Genomic DNA, 12,037 nt, shown 5'->3' on the forward strand with positions numbered 1-12,037 from the left:
TGTAACACAAAGGTCCTTTATATATATTTTGTGTGTATATATGTGTATATATGTATATATGTATATATGCATATATATTGTGGGTCCTTTATATATATTTTGTGTGTATATACATGTATATATGTATATATATTGTGTATATATGTATATATGTATATATATACACGTATATACACACAAAATTGTGTGTGTATATATATGTGTATATACACATATATACACATATATATACACAATATATACACACAAATTAATATATATTAGAGAAAATGGACATTCTGTCCATGGAGTAGGAGCTAGGGGAAGATCAATAGGGCCAAAGTGTCCTTAGAGATTTAGAGGACCCTCAAATCAACGCAACCCAAAGGGGTTGTTTTCCCATCTTTGTTAAAATCAGATCATCTGTCACTGCCTTGATGAACTAGAACAAGTAGTTTCCATTGGCTTAGGGGACTTTCCTTTGGGCTACTGAGTTCTCTTGGAAAATAGATGATGATCTTGCTGGAGGGATCAAGGATTGAACTCTGACCACATGATGTCCAAACTCAGATGGTCTAGAACCCGCACAGGGATGCGGGTTTAGAGAGATGATTAGGTTTGATATAGGGGACTCAAGGGCCAGTGTGGGATTTTCAAAAAGTTCTGATCCCCACTGAAGGAGAAAAACCGGTCGAGCGTGTGCATGGAGTATGGACTATGGAGTAATTTTGATCAGTGGGGTGTGCAGTGGCAGCCTTAATTCCATCACGCAGGTGATTTTCTCCATAAATGGTTTTACAGCTAGTTCAGAACCTGAAAAATCAGTAACCCAGATTACTGAACAGTGAATATGGACCAGTCCTCAGGGTTTTGTACAATTTATCTAATTTAAGCCTCAACTTTTGAGATAATAACTGACTTTATAGATAACATACTAGATATTAGATAATACTATAGATAACTTTCTCAAGGTCATAAAATGAGTAGTCATGACCTGTATGCATGTGGTCAGCCACCCGCCCCCCCCCCAAAATAAACCCTTAAAAAGCTCATCAGTATCCTAATCCCTCTGTATTCGTTCAGTAGACGAATAGTGCTTATGGTGCATTCTCACCTCCTCCCTGGCACATATACAAACTGCTCACCTTTCACATACTTTTGTGCTTCATATCCGTGTGTAGACACGTCTCTAAAAACGGCTTCTAAGAATAACCCTCTGTGTGATGGAAATTAAGGAGTGCACTTGTCGTGATGAGCAGGAGAACGTATGGAACTGCTAAATTACTATATTATACACCGGAGCTAATGCAATACCGCATGTTAACTTGAATTAAAAGCAGAAGAACCCTCTGCTTTGTAATATTCACAAGGCTCAACTGAAACATAGTTTTGTTGTTGTTGTTGTTGTTGTTGTTTTAACATAATGCAATTAAAAGGTTTGGCTTCATTTGTCCCATTGTATTCAACTGTTATATCTTCATGATGGGTCGCTCCAACCTCTCCGCAAGGCCACATGTTCTGCAGTCTACAAAGCTAAAAGACAGGGAGATTAAAAAATGATGATACCATTTGAGGTCAGACACCAGCATTTAAGTAAGAGCATGGAAATGAAATTTTAATAGGATGGGGTTTTTTTCCCTCCATCAATGTATTATTACAAGAATCTGTTCATCATCCTAATAGGCTGTTGTGAAAGAGACTTGATATCCCCACTCTCTGAACAGCTTCTTCATTGATTACCTTTTAACTTCCTTTCAAAAGGAAAACAGAAGGGGGATATACCGGACAAGCTTAAAAAAAATTAAGATGCTCTTATTTTCTGAACCAATACTTTTAGAAGGCCCACTCTGCCTGATGAGCTGTATGTGGCAATCACACTTTCTAAGTCTAAGATGTAATATTCAACAGATATAGTGGTTCACAACAGAACTGAAAATTTTCAGTTGGTATTGTCAGGGCAATTCTCAGCTGTAGGATACGTGCCATAATATGCACACAGGTCTTGGGCTCTAAGTCTTTACTATCATGCTAGAGACAAAACACTGACTCATGAAGCAGAGAAAACAAAGATTCTTCTTCTGATCATGAGTGACAATGACAGTATCTTAGACAACAGAAATATTTTGTCTGTTTGGGTAAATAAATATACTTAAACTATACGATGTGTAGGAAAGACCATATGTGCTTTGAAGTGACAGGGAAAAGAGCAATGTAATTAGAATAGCAAGTTTTTTTGTTTTTGTTTTTGGTTTTTTTTTTTAAGATCTTTGTAGCAGCCTGCATAATGGCACCCAAATATAGGAGGTCCTAATTCATTTCTGGAACCTGTAATGATTCTTTTGTTCAGAAAAAGGGTTTCTGTAGAGATGATGGAGTTAAGGGTCTTGAGATGGGAAGGTTATCCCGGGTTATCTGGGTGGGTCCTAAATGAAATCAGGGACCACAGAAGAGAGACAGAAGCCAATCAGACACACAGAAGAGAAGGCCACAGGACCACGGGAGCAGAAATTAGCATGGCTATGAGCCAAGGAATGCCTCGAACCACCACAAGCTCCAAGATACGAGAACAGACCCTCCTCCTCCTCTCAAGCCTCTGCTGGGAGTGTGGTCTTGCGGCCCCTTAATTTCAACGAGTAATACTAATTTCAAGTTTCTGACAACCTCCGCAACTGTGGAAGAAAAAATATCTGTCATCTTGAACTATCAAGTTTATGGTCGTTAGCCACAGGTAACTGAAATGCCCATGATTGTGTCAATACAGCCTTACTGTCTATTTTTCATAAATTATGAATAGAAGGGTGATACTGACATACGCTTTAAAGGGGAGACTCTCAAGTAAGTTTCAAAGCTATTTTCAAAAATTGCAAAGGGGGAGCCTGGGTGGTTCAGTCAGTTAAGCCTCCAACTCCTGATTGTGGCTTCAGTCATGACGGGAGAAAATGGCGCTGCGTGTGGAGCCCACTTGGGATGCTCACGCACACGCCCTCCCCCTCCCAACCACAGCCCACAGGCTCATAAAAGGCAGGGGTGGGCAAACAGACTTTAAGCAGTCGCAAACCTCAGCTGCTTGTGGGGCCATTAAACTCTTAATATTGAAATGGATTCCATGGGGCGCCTGGGTGGCTCAGTGGGTTAAGCCGCTGCCTTCGGCTCAGGTCATGATCTCAGGGTCCTGGGATCGAGTCCCGCATCGGGCTCTCTGCTCAGGGGGGAGCCTGCTTCCTCCTCTCTCTCTCCGCCTGCCTCTCTGCCTACTTGTGATCTCTCTCTGTCAAATAAATAAATAAAATCTTTAAAAAAAAAAAAAGAACTACTATAATTTGATCAAGATTCAGTTTAAAAAAAAAAAAAAGAAAGAAATGGATTCCAGCTTAGAAATTTTGGGCTTCACTTCCCCTCTGTTGCCGCCTTACTGAGAGTTTCCTGTACTCCCCACCAAAGGCTGAGAGACAGAGGTCTTCATCTCTAACAGCCTCTATTTAGGGTGCAAGGATTTTCATAAACACTAAAAATTAAAAAGCATTAGAAAAGTGAAAATCTGAAGAAACTGGGAAGATCGTTTCCAAACAACTCACTCTGAAATTGCATTAAATGAATGGATGGTAGAAAAATATTGCATTTCTATTGCTTGAGGCCTTGGCAGAAACACATTTTTTAATAACCCTGTTATAATATCCCAAGGACTTTTGTTAAGGTATTACTTTCCATTAGTTGACAGAAGGCTGAGAACTGCCCTTCCCAATAAATGAATTTTTTATTGGCTTTTATTTCACAAAGGAAAAAAAAAAGGACCTATGCATTTTACCTAAAGAATCAAAGAATTATCTGAGATTTCAATATCAATGAATAATTTAGACCAATGTAAGTCAATATACCTTAGAAGAGGTATTATAAGAGAAGTTAAACACAGTAATGTGGTTTTTAAAAAAAAAGTTTTAAGAGATATAAATATGGACAAAGATTTGAAAATCATGATCATTTAATCTTACCGTCTGCAATAACATCTATGGATCTAGAGAGTAATAACATGAAGCAAGTCAGAGGAAGCCAAGTACTGTATGATTTTACTCAGAAATGGAATTTAAGAAGCAAAAGATTAAAATTAAAAAAAAAAAAAGACTCAAATACAGATGACAAACTACTAGTTACCAAAGGGGAGAGGAGTCGGGAGGGAATGGGTGAAATAGGTGATGGGGATTAAGAATATACTTACAGTGATGAGCACTGACTTAAGAACAGAGCTGTCAAATCACTACATTATACACCTAAAACTAATATAACAATTATACCTGAATAACAATAGTAGCACCTGGGAATAAAAATTTTTAAATTTGATAAATCAGTTTAGGTTGGTTGGTAATTTCTTACCATCTATGATGATATATTTTTTTTTATTTTAACATTTTTTCCCCAAATAGCACAAGCTAATTAAATATAAGGGTTTATCTTATCGTTTATCATCAGTAAAATATATACTTTGTTTCCTTGGATAATTTCCCCATCCTAGATCATTTTTGATAGATAATCATTTCTATGGCTCTCAAAGAACTAGACTCTTTAAAAATGTAATTATTAAGTGCCTTATGGTATTTCCATGATAATTTAAATATTTCAAATACACCTTTACATAAGGTCTTTTTGGGGGCAGTGTGGTGGTGCAGTTGGTTAAGCAACCAACTCTTCTTGCTTTAGACGCAAGCCATGATCTCAGGGTCATGGGATCAAGCCCCATGTGGGGCTCCGTGCTCAGCAGACTCTCCTTAAGATTCTCTCTCCCTCCGCCCCTTCTGCTCACACATTCTCTAATTTAAAAAGGAGGGGGGGCACCTGGGTGGCTCAGTGGGTTAAGCCTCTGCCTTCAGCTCAGGTCACGATCTCAGGGTCCTGGGATAGAGCCCCACATTGGGCTCTGTGCTCAGCGTCTGCCTGACTCTCTGCCTACTTGTGATCACTCTCTCTCTCTGTCAAATAAATAAATAAAATCTTTTTTAAAAAAGTCTTTTAAGGACAGTGTCCACCTTTACTTTTGTCAATGATACTGAAGTACAATACAATAAACTGCACCCCATTTAAGTGTTTCAAGGAGTTTTAATACGATTATACACCTGTGAAACTACCACCCTAGGATATACGGTATTTCTTATGTCCAGAGGCTTTATTTTGTCCTTTTCCCAGATCATGGAACATTCACCCCCAGTCCTAGGTAATCACTGATCTGTCACTCTAAACTGGTTTTGCCTGTATTTTCATACACATGGAAACATACAATGTATCCTCTTGTATCTGATTTTTTTCATTCAACATCTCTACGGCCTCACTATATGGCTGTACATATCCCTTCATCCTTCCACTGCTGCACATTCCGTTATGTGGATACACTCCACTTTGTTCATCCATTCACCTATTAATGAACATTTGGCCAGTGGGGCTCTTACAACTAATCTTTTCTATGAATATTCATAGCATGGGCTTGGGTGGAGATAAATTTTCATGGGGGAGTATCACGGATATACTCTAAGTGTTTAATTTTATGCAAAATGGCCAAGCTGTTTTCCAAAGTGTTCAGTAGTGTCTATACTGGTTTATGTCCTCACAACATATGGGAGTTTCAATTGCTCTACCTCCCTGACGACTCCGGGTACTGTCAATCTTAATTTTAGCCCCTCCATCTGGTGTGTATCTGTACCTCTTTGTGGTCTGGATTTATATTTCCCAAACATTGAGCATTGGCATTGAGCATTTGGCCATTTATAGATCTTCCTTTGTGAGGTCCCTGTTCCAAGCTCTTGGGGAGCAGGGACTATAACTTTTGTTGGAAGATATGTACCTTCAGTCTTACACAGAGCCTGTCCCATGAGCACTCAAATGGTGACCACGTATCTGTTGATATTCCAAAGTACTGTCATATAATCCCAAGACCTCAGTGTCCTCATCTAAGTTAGTATATAAAGAACCTACAAGAACCAAGTACTGGGGGCACCTGGGTGGCTCTGTCAGTTAAGCATTTGCCTTAGGGTCAGGTCATGATCCCAGAGTCCCGGGATTTAGCTGGCTCTGTGCTCAGCTGGGAGTCCCCTTGGGATTCTCTTCTCCTTCTGCCCCTCCCCCGCACTTGTGTGCTCATGCCCTCTTGCTCTCTCTCAAAATCTTAAAAAAGGAAAAAAAAAAAAAGTGCTGCCAGGAGGTATGCCATCATGGAAAAGACAGGAAGCGAGGCAATTCTAGACTGAGGAGGCTGGAAGCTCAGCGATTCTCAGCAGATACAGTCCCATCAAGACTCGCTTCTGTTGAGAGCAAGGCATGTGGCCACCAGCGTGTTCGCTCACCTTCCAAAAAAGGGAGCCTCTGCCTAGGCTTTAGGTCTCACACCTGCCCCAACCACCAGGTGTTGGCGGGACCCTCACGACCACCCGAGCCAACCGTATCTAGGGTATTCATGTGTTAGGGAAAGGAAAAAAGGTCCAGAGTGGACAGGAACTAATCACTCTCCACTAATGAAAGTGAAAGCTCTCAACCTATCAAAGTCCACAGAGAATGGACTCTACTCCCCAATTGAAAGGGATCCCTGAAAGGCTCTAACAATGCCATTTGTGTGCGTAAGTGCTTTAAAAGCCATAAGGCACCTAGAAAATATTAACATTTCATTGCAAGGATATTAACTTAGAGAGGAAATCTTTGAAAACACACAGATGCAAACCTAAGGAAAATAGAACTGAAAAACACTCATAAAATGGATAATGCTGGGTTTTACTTTAAAGGTTTTGTTCATCCTTACACACCCTCTACTTCCTAGGGCAATTTTTCTTCCAGAATAACTTTCTGGACTAATAAACAAAAGGCCTTCTTGATAGGATTTAATCATAATGATAGTAAGATGTGGATCTTTGTTCTGACTTCTGTTAAAGAGCATTTCCCCACCCAAGGACCCAGAAGTCAAATGACTGTTCAAGGTTTCAAGGTTGAGAAGTTAAGGTATATAGAATACATCATATTTTCTAGTGGTGTTTTTGTTTGCAAACTGGTTGGCTTCTTTTTGGTCTGAGGAATTCAGTTCTCAGAGAATTTATTTCTAAGCAAACTGAAGGGGGAAAAAAGGTATCAAGCCAGTTAATTTCTTTTGGCTACAAATCTGAATGTGCTTAGATTGTTACAAATAAGTAAAAGCAAAAGAGAAAACATTCACAAAAGATTTGTAACCAGAAATCCAGAACATGGGTGCCTGGGTGGCTCAGTTGTTAAACATCTGCCTTCGGCTCAAGTCATGATCCCAGTGTCCTGGGATCAAGTCCTGCATGGGGTTCCCTGCTTAATGGGAAGCCTGCTTGTGTTCCCTCTCTCACTGTGTCTCTCTCTGTCAAATAAATAAATAAAATCTTAAAAAAAAAAAAAAAGAAAGAAAAGAAAAAGAAATATAGGACATAAGATGTTTCCCTAAAGGTTCTGGTATCATGTGAATATAGTTAATGCCATTAACTATAAAAAAAAGTATATACTTTAAAAAAACATAAAAATGTAAGATATATATTAAAAACATAAGATATACATATATAACATTAAATGTTACCATTTACCAACAAAAAATTAAAATTACTATTAAAAACTTAATTAAAAATTATTAATTTTTTTAAATTAAAAAGTTAAATTAAAATATACTATTAAGAAGTTCCAATATACAGAGTTTGGCTTATGTCCTTCCCGTAATGAAAGTTTGATGATTTCTGTTCTGTAAGTCCTAAGGACAACAATGGTCCTAGACAAGAGTTAAGATGCAAAAATTGGGTCTAATTCTGACATTCTGAACATTAAAGCTTCACCAAGTCAATGAAATGCAAAACTACTCTATCCAATCATGAAGGTACTAGTGAGTCAACCAATCACAGACCAACTGGTTATGTATTTGACATGTAAAATGCTCTACTCCAGTTTGTTTTAATGCTCATTGTTTCCATATTGAAAATCTTCGAAACATGAGCTGCTCTCTTTCACTCCCATTACTCTTCATGAGGAGAAGAGTAGGGATCGGAGACATCTCGGGGTGGGTGATGTGGGTGCAAAGCCCCGTGGGGAGGGGACAGGCAAAGGAGAGATGAAAGGAGACCAAAGGAAAACACGGAGGACAAAATGCTGCAAACATATTCACTATGGACCACTTTCCCCTTTCAAAGAGCTTCCTATTACTGCCCTCCAAATCCCGCTGCGGCCATTGCCACCACCACAATGCTGAAAGGAAAGATGGAGAATCAGCAGCAGCCCCTGGCACCAGAGTGGGAAGAGACTGGAAACGAGGCTGGGAGGCCCATCGGACCACCCAGCCTCTAGGCCCTTCCCCCATGGCCAGCGGAAAGCCTGGTGACCCCAAGTCAGCCCCAAACTGGAATCCACCCACATGCCCACCCTCCGGAGAATGGATACATAAGGTTCAGTGTGTGGAGGCAGTGGGATACTACATAGCCATGAAGAAGATGAATGAACTCCTGCTGCAGACAGCCTCAGTGAACCTCGCCCACGCCAGGCTGAGCGGAAGGAGCCGGACAGAAATGGATGCAGACACTCTTCATGGAGGTCCTCCAGGATCAAGGGGACCAACGGTTCCACCACTGCTGAGTCTCCCACTCCTCCCTGGGGCAGAGGCCCCATTCAGGGAGGTCCAGGGGTGGCCATATGGCCGTGGTTGGTGGGGGGCCAATAACGAACCTCCTTTTCCAGGACCAGGCCATGGGGGTCCTTCGAGGGGAGGCTTTCACAAAGAGCAAAGAAATCCTCCAAGACTCGAAAGTTGGTTTCTTATCAAAAATACCTGCTTCCCCCATCAATAAAAGCCCAAAATCTAGCCATTTCCAATGCCATGATGGAACTAGAGGGTATTATGCTGAGTGAAATAAGGTAAGAGTCAAGCAGAGAAAGATAATTATCATATGATCTCTCTGATATGAGGAATTTGAGGGGCAGGGTGGGGGGAAGGGGGTTGGGTGGAAAGGGGGAAGGAAGGGGAAAAAAATGAAACAAGATGGGATCAGGAGGGAGACAAACCATAAAAGGCTCTTCATCTCAGGAGACTGAGGGTTGCTGGGAGGTGAGGGGGCAGGGATCGGGTGGCTGGGTGATGGACTTTGGGGAGGGTATGTGCTATGGTGAGTGCTGTGAACTGTGTAAGACTGATGATTCACAGACCTATACCCCTGGGGCAATTAATACATTATATGTTAATAAAATATATATATATATCTGCTGCCCAAGGATGGCCCCCAAGTTATGGAAAACAAATCCAACCGCCCTGTCTGCTCACACTTTGCCAAAAAGGACCACTGCTGATACGAGGATCTCCGTGCCTTCTCCCACCCAGGCATCAATGACCTCTGTGAGACTGTGCCTTCCCATCCAGGCTGGAAGGAGCCCTCTGACCTAGTGGCCATACGCTTTCCTGTGGCTGTGATGGCTACTGTAGGGCTGTTCCGCCCACCCCCACCCACCACCTCCCCAGTCTGGGGTCCAGGATACAGCATGCATTTCTTCTGATCCAGCCTTCAGAGACTTGCCTTTAGGACCCCATCTTTGCTCCCTTCAACTGTCTCCTGGACCCTTTTCCCCCGCTCACCAACCGACTGCTGAACAGGAAACCTCTTCGGTGCATTTCTGATACATCCGTCCACCCAGGCCCCAGGACTGCCCTCGATTCCTGAGAGCCCTGGAGCAGTTTCCTTCTTCTAGCTGCTTGTTGTAAGTTCTGTCTATGTGACAGCCCCTACCCACAAAGTAGCCAGGTGCCCTGTGAAACTCCCCAGGTTGACCTGGGCCAAGTATGGGTGACTGGTGCAGAGTTACTCCCTGAAAGGCCTCTCTCCCTGCCTTTTGATTTTGTAGTTTCTGCGTCAGTAGTGCGATCCCTGCTGCTCTGGGCTTTGGGAAACTGTGCGTCCCCTTGTACATGCCAAGAAGAAGAAAAAAAGAGCCTCCTGCTTGTTACCAAGTTCGTCTTATATAAACTCCTCCCTTCTTTCAGTAGAACGTTTAGAGCAAATGTGTCGCATGTACTCTGAAGGGAGTCATATATGGATCAAGTACCACAGAGCTAGGATAACACAACTACCCACTTATGAAGGAATCAGGACTATTGTAACATACCGAAGGGGAAACAGGAAAAGCCCTAGCGTCAGTGCAGAAGGACAATGGGACAGACAGACCATCGACACAGTTATAAGCAGACACGGCAAGCAAGGCCTTGTGTGACTGACAGCATGCTGTGTCATGGGCAATGCATTACTGAGGACAACGGTTTTCCACCCCTTGACCCAGGGGACTCTTCTGCCTTCGAGATCCCTCAAGCTCTGTTCACTACTAACCAAGTGACAAAGGGTTGGACTCCTTGTCCACAGGCCCAGTTTCCCAAGGATTCCCACTATACAGTCTATGAAAACCTAGGGTTTCACCAGAGTTTGAAAATCACTGTCCCCTCACTCTCCACAGACAAGGGGATCGGTCAGCTTTTTCTAGTAGCATTCCTCCGAAGACTTCTAAAGGAGCCAAAAACATTTCCATCACCACGGAAATTAAAAAGGGACTCTAAACGAGACACATTTGGCTGAACTCATGTCACACTGCTATGCTTGGTTTCTTAGAAACAGTTAGCTTTGGGAAATTATTCAGCTGATAATTAAGACACACAGATAGCTGCTTCCCAGTATCTGGAAACCTTCAAGACACTGTTGATTACAGCAACTCACAGACCTTTGTGTTCACTGGAGATTTAAGAATTTTCAAACCTTTCTCAGCTCACCACACATCCCCAGTAAGACGAGGACCTCTAAAGTGCTCCCCTAGGCAATATTACCACCTTAAGAGGGACTATGGATAATGCAAAACCTGCTGTTGAAATCTCAGTCCAGTCAACGCAGATGCATTCCGTGCTGAGCCCCATACAGCGGTTCTTCCGTCTGCTCAGTTTCAAGCGTTTTTGTCTCAGTCTGCCATGGCTTGTTCACCGCGCAGAGACCCAGGAGGACACCGTTTCCCTGTGAGCAACTTGCTTTCATGAACATTAAACTCACTTCTCAGGGTTTGTAGCAGTTTCACTCTGACAGGTAACTCTGAAAACATTAGCCCTACAGAGCAAAGATTCAGAATGGCCAGGAAAATAAAAAGTCCTTAAATAGCCATTATTTATGAAGTGCCCTTTAAGAACTGATCCAAATTTGCCACTTTTGCTTAGGAGTGGTGTCCTTTTGAGACTATCTGGAAATGTGACCAGAATCCAGGAGATGCAAACCCTCCACCTAAACGATGAAGAAATCAGGCATTTTCCAAGTAACCATACCTTGGTTTTCTTGACTTAGGGTCACCATTCTCTACAGAAAAGGTTCCCAAAAGTAAGGCCTGGCACCACGAAACTAGGTTAAGTTTGCTTTCTTTCAATATTTATGATCCTTACTAAAATTCCAAAGACAGAAAACATTGTTTTCCTAGAAACAGAAGACAACATACAATATACCTTTGTTGGGCTATGAAACGTCACACTCCGAAGAAACCCAGAAGGATGATTCAGGATATTAACGTTCTAGAAAGGGCACAGTTTCACCTAATCCACTTTACAATGTTTCTCTGCTAGATCTGACAGTTTATTTCTTCCTAAACTTAGCCTCGGCCCCCAATTTCATAACCCATAAAAGTGCAATTTTCTTAAAAGGCTAGAATTATTCAAGTATCAACCACGCCTTCCCGTAACTAACCTACTTCCTTCATCTGCTTTTCCTCCAAATCTGCTCATGTTTCCAACTCACCTGGGACAAGCTGACAGAAGGGGCTGAATGGAATCCGACTGGCTGGCCTTCCAGACCCTGACTGCTCCCTACCGCACAGGGCACAGCTGGACAGTTTTCCAACTTCCCAGGTCTGCTTGTTACCTCCCATCCAGAGCTGAAGTCCCCCGAGCTCTTGAGGAGGTCTTAGAGACTACCAACTTGGTAAGTCACATGGTTGCTTACAGATGGTTCCACACACAATGTTCTGTGAAAGGAGACTTCTGCACTGTTTTCGACTCCGCGTCAGCAGCCCTCAGTCGTGA

At 42.1% G+C, this 12,037-nt stretch overlaps 1 protein-coding gene and 1 pseudogene across 11 annotated transcripts in view; one reads left to right on the top strand and one right to left on the bottom strand.

Moving 5' to 3' along the window:
- Positions 1–12,037, bottom strand: part of TRPM3 (transient receptor potential cation channel subfamily M member 3) — a gene marked incomplete at its 3' end in the record, with an annotated part of 782,399 nt that overhangs the window by 742,742 nt on the left and 27,620 nt on the right. The window lies entirely within an intron of this gene.
- Positions 5,517–9,495, top strand: LOC309847185 (proline-rich protein 3-like; annotated as a pseudogene). Its single transcript has 4 exons — positions 5,517–5,617; positions 8,145–8,328; positions 8,515–8,789; positions 9,217–9,495. The product of its transcript is annotated as a proline-rich protein 3-like (transcript).

The sequence above is a fragment of the Mustela nivalis genome (genome assembly GCF_964662115.1).
Source record: "Mustela nivalis genome assembly, chromosome: 13".
Taxonomy (NCBI): domain Eukaryota; kingdom Metazoa; phylum Chordata; class Mammalia; order Carnivora; family Mustelidae; genus Mustela; species Mustela nivalis.